Source organism: Mercenaria mercenaria, unplaced genomic scaffold (genome assembly GCF_021730395.1).
Source record: "Mercenaria mercenaria strain notata unplaced genomic scaffold, MADL_Memer_1 contig_549, whole genome shotgun sequence".
NCBI classification, from domain to species: Eukaryota; Metazoa; Mollusca; class Bivalvia; order Venerida; family Veneridae; genus Mercenaria; species Mercenaria mercenaria.
In genome coordinates, this window is record NW_026463430.1 from 35,699 (window position 1) to 41,698 (window position 6,000).

Below are 6,000 nucleotides of genomic sequence, written 5' to 3' on the forward strand. Positions count from 1 at the left end.
ATCTATTATACCAGACAGAGAAAGCATAATCAGAATGGCACTAAATTAAGGACATAATAAAAAGTTTTTTAGTTTGTCGAGTAAGAAAATTTTACTTACGGCACAGAAACTTTAACCTAGCAATGCCATTTTTTATAACTGAGACGGCCATGGCATTAAAGCGTAATTGCTGATTTTTCCCGAAATACTTTACAGCTGTGATTGCTTCAGTAGATGTGCCATTACAAGTTATATTTAACTTTGATTTAGACCTTAGTTTTTGCTTTGAATTAAACACAGTAGACTCAGTTTTACCTACATGCAATGATAACCTATTGTCAATAAGCCATTGGCTCACAAAAAACAAATCTTCAGTAATAGCATTTTCTATTCCAGATAAATTCTTGCCAGTATTCCAGATTCGTCAGTATATAACAAACGTTTATTTTTCAGTACTGCTGACATGTCATTAACATAAACTTAAAAGAGGAGAGGCCCTTTTATTGAGCTCTGGGGAACATCATAAGCAATATTTGAAGTAGATGAAAAGACACCTGAAACATCAGAAAAATATGACTTGAACCACTGAAAAATGTCATTACCAAGACCAGAAGCTTCAAAAGGATGGAATGATCAGCAGTGTCAAATGCTTTCGGCCTGTCTAACAAAACAATACCAGCCTATAAATTCTTTTTATCATTTTCGTGCCTGATAAAGTTTGTTATGTAGATCAGACAAGTATCAGCAGAAAACCCAGTCCTTAAGCCAGACTGAAATATATAGCAAGTTTTTATCCTAAAAATAAGATTCAACTAGGTCATAAACCACATTTTCAAGGATTTTAGAAACAATATTTGAAACTGAGACCGGTCTGTAGTTACCAGCAGACAGATTAGCAATTTTCATAAGAAACGGTAACAACTCTAGCAGATTTTAGGTCATCAGGTACAACAATTTGTATTAGGGACAAGTTAAGGGTTAAGGGACTTACAATGATAGGTCACCCAGCCTTACAGGAACGGGAAAGAATACTGTCTAAGACAGTAACTTTGATTGCATAGAGTGAAGTTAAATGCTTAGGAATTTTACTTTCTGACATGACTGAAATAAAGTAAAACTATTTAAAAAAATACACCTTTGTTTGCATAAAATGCATTCGTAAAACATTTACCAAATTTGTTTACATTTTTAAGGAGTTTTTCAACAAGTTTACATGCAACAATGGTATGAAAATTGTTGACAGTTTCAGAAATAAATTTCTTATCAAGACAAATGTTTGAACTTGACAAAGTAGATCCTTTCATAGAAGGTAATCCAATATTTTTTAGAGTTTTCAACAAAAAATTTGAATCAATTTTGCTCTGTTCAAGAGCTTTAGAGAAATAGGATGTCTTTGCATTGTGAACTAGATACTGCACTTTACTTCTAAGAGACTTAAATTGTTCAATATTTCTGCCTCGTGTATATAATTTAAAAGATTTATCTCTATCATTGATGGCCTGAAAATTGTTTGAGTTCATCCATGGTTCTGATATCTATTTAAATTTTGTCTGTTTAACAGGTGAAATATTGTCTATAACATATATAGACGACATCTTGAAAATGTTCCATGTTTCATTCATATTTATCACTCAATATCTCAGGATTCAAGTCTGTTGACAAAGATTTGTATAAAAGTCTTCATTGATATAATTATTCAAAGATCTTAAAGCAATATTGTTATGAGAACCAATGAAAGATTTAGTAATTTACTGGTGCAGTAATCATGTTTTGGTCACTAAAAGATGTATGTATATCACCTGACTGTGAATATTTTTAAGGATCTCATACCAAAATTGAATCAACAGTGGTTGAATTAGTAGAACAAAGTCTACTAGGTTCGCTGGTCAACTGATTTAAATAAAACATATGAATACATGACTTAAACACTGTAAATGAGGAAAAGATTTGGTACTAGACACATCTGTATTAAAGTCATCAAGCATTAAAGTCTAATATTCTACCATGTTACTGTTTCCGGAACAAACTGAATAATCTGCAATAAAGTAAAAGTATTGCTGTGTAAGATGGCACCACATATAATAGGTTCGGATTTTGGTAATAATAGTTCAATCCAAGTAGCTTCCAGATCTTCATGGTTTCGGTCACTGTGGTTGTTGTATGTCAGATTTTATTTAGTATGTAAATACACACTTCACCGCCTTGCCTGTGACGATTCTTTCTCTGTATACAGTAATTTTCAATAAGAATCTCAGAAACTGGAACAGAGTTATCTAACAATAATTCAGTTACCCAAATGCAGGCTGCTCTAGATTTTCGTGCTACAAAATTAATTTCATGGAGTTTAGGCAAACGACTTCGCACGTTTACATGTAAACCGTGTAAACCACGTTTTTCGAAATGTTTATAATCACTTTCAAAGGCAGTTGAATATTCAGTAGAAGAAATAGGTCCTGAGTAAGGATGAACGTCGCCACATAACAACAAGCAAATTAGTAATCAATCGTTTCTCCTCTTTATTATTTACCAAGTTGACTTTTTCCATTATGTGCAGATGAATTTACGTTAACAAACGTTATAAAATAAACAACATGTCCATAACTGACTGGTAAAAATGTGACAATGGCCTTACTAAAGCTGTTCGATCACTGGTCAACTATGAAAAACTGACAACCATATTCTTCAGAGAAATGGCTGGAAACAACAACTGGGTGGTGTTTAAGGTTGATTTGAATACTTGTCAATTGACATTTTCCCACTGTATTTTTATAATATAAAACATCTTTCAATTTGGCTTCATTTTATCTGTTTGTTTTTTATTTGTAATTTATAAAAATACTTATTTGGTGATCTCGTTTTGGAGACAGAAAACAGTTTTCAGAGCTTCTCGACCCAGAGTCGCCTACCCAACTTTTAAAACCTCACATAAAAGCCTGTAACCACACACCTGAAATAAAGATATTGCAATATTAGCATGACTGTATGTCTCTCGTTGCAAACAATCTGCAATACATCTCTAATATCTAGTTTTCCGTTTACAAGACCTGAACCTGCTCTCCCTGCCGCGGAAACTGATGACGAAAACAGCTAAATTTGCCAACTTTCAAATCGCTGCAGAAAATTCCCTCCAAATGATAGCCCCATACTGCTACGTACCCCGGTAACACTGTAAAATCTGTATATGAGCTTAAATACATGTGCCATCCGTATAGTTTTTCCACTATTCTAGTTTTCCTGAGGGCCCTGCTAAAATAACAACTCCACTTTGAACAAGCTCAGCGGATGAATGTTTTTGCATCTGCAAGTCATTACGTCATACATCCAAGATCAAGGCTACCCAACTAATTTTCTTTAAATAAATTAGACTCAATTCTAGCCGCTATAGTTTCAATTCTAGCATTTATTATGATTTTAAAGTTCAAATATGCACTTCAATACGTAAATTGCCTCTTATTTGTAAATTTGACCCTGGTCAATTCGACACTAACAGTTGAAAACTGTTTACTGCCTCCTTTAGATAGAGTTGTAAGTAATGATTCGTTTCTATAATATACTATGTTTCTGTCTTGAATTTTTGCCTGTATGATTTTTATATCTATATAGCTGATGATACTTAAATAATCTATATTTTTCATATAATAAATACACTTGAAATTTCGGAAGGAACAGAAACTATTTGCAAAAAAAATAAATGTTGTATATACTTAGCGCATTATTCATACTAAACTCTAAAGAAAAATGATTCTGATTTCATTTCGATATCTGAGTTGTTTCATATCATTTGATGACTTACTTCTGCTCCAATTTAATTGTCTTTTACAGATTTTCATGCTGAAAATATATATTTCAAAAATGTATTGTCTTAGCATGTTATTTTAATATCATTTTTGATATGATTACTTTCAAATATAAAAAACTCCTTCCATTTTATATATAATGTTTTCATGAAACATTTTCCATGCTCCGTTTAACTCAATATGCTTTTAATGCTTTCAGGAAATACTTAAAATCAGTCAGTTTTAAACCTCTTTCGTCATAACTGAGTAAAACTATCATTTTTGATCTTCTCTGGTTCATCATACTCCATACATTTAAACATTGCTTTTATTATTTCATTAATTTTGCTACCCGGGCGTGTTGGTAGAACTTTAAGCGGGTAGATCAAGGGTCTATATAGCTGTAACTATATATTACTTTGCCGAGGAGTGTTCCTTCCTTAAGGTCATTTGAAAAAACATCAGATGTTGTTGTTTTCTAGAAGAGTATAATATTAAGTCCAGGTTACTATAGACTAGCTCCTAAACAATGATATATGTGTTTACATTTTTATGACTGAATGTAGTGAACTGAGCCAGTCTATATCCTATGTCCAATATCCGCCTGGTCTAGATATCTTTGCATTTTCTAGATTTCATTGTTATGTCTATCTGGTTTACAAAAGCCTTTCCTGTTTTGTCTACGTTTCTCTCTCGTAAAGTTTTCAACTCCATCTTATGAATAATCTTGATTTCTAGGACTACTTCTTCGGTCTTGTTGACTAGTATGATAATTTTAACATCATTTTTCTCTGAAAATCTCTAAAATAGACTGACTTTGTCTCTATGGAATTGAATTTGACAAAAAAAGGGGGAAATATAATTATCATCATTCTAGTTGCTGTGACAAGGATGGACGTACCGGAGACAATAACTATCAGAACAAATCAACACCCTTTACAATATTTACACATTTATTTACATAAAATGATTATTAACTGATAAATGGAAAAAACTGATTATAAGAAATAAAGAAAGAAAATCTGAGCTCAGTATCTCTAGATATAAAGTTCTAACACTGACAGTTCCGTTTTAACGTGACGTGGCACAGTTGTTTCCGTTAATTTCGAACTTTAAGTAGCACAAAAATACAACATATCTTCAAGTAAAGTCCCTTTAAACCGTGAATACGTTGACTCCGTTTTGGCTCCCTATGATGGTAGGTGATTGGATCCCTGAGCTGACTTCAGTGGATCACAAAAGTCATCGTCTTTACGGTTTACGGCACAACCATGGGACGAAAGCTCTGCGCTGGGAAAATCACATCCAGGCGAGTGAAGACAAATGAACTTCGGGTATTGTACTTCCGGGTCGTGACAGCATCACCAGGTAAAAGTCGTCTGGTGGAAGAAGCTAAAATATATAACATATGGTAAGCACCATAGCAAAACAAATATGTCAGGGCATAAAACGGCTCCTTTGGGTACACCATACCTCCGTAGGCTCCCATAAATAATACGTGCTACTTATACAAAATATGTGCTACTAAGTTCATACGTCACGTGATTAAAATACGTCACTTATTACTTCCATTATTTCTAGAATTACTGACAAGTCTAAAGTTAAAGTATGGAAAAGATATGAAAAGTTTATGATGAAAAATTATAGATAAGGAAATGATAAACTACAGCTATTATTTACAACTACAAATTAACAAAATTCAATGCAAATCAAACGTTATACAATAGCTGGTATCGATATAGCATCAAATGCCATACCACAAAACGGATATTGTATGTATATAGACTAGCACACAATAATTTCAAATTACAATAACATATCGGCGTTCCATAATTAACAACGAAATGATTGACATATTTTTGACAAAGAGTACTTTCAGTACAAATCTTACAGCTTATAGAAACGAAACATTTTAGATTCCTCTTTCGAAATAATTTACAAAAGTCTGAAAAATTTAATAAAAAATCCTGACATACCGAAACTAGCCAAAATCACATGCCGAAAAGTAAATGTTACAGAATTCTGTAGAATGACCAAAAGTTTACAAAATAAAAATCGTAATTCAAAAATCATACAAAAATGTAACAAATAAACTTCTTACCTCGATCGAGCATAAATTTCTACCAAGAAAAATAAATTTGACGTAGATTCGTCTAACGTCGAAATGTGGTGTGCGCTAGGCATATCTAGTCCAGTCTGTTTGTAGGGTAATGTCCCGCCAAATACTAAATTTCATGGGACTCAC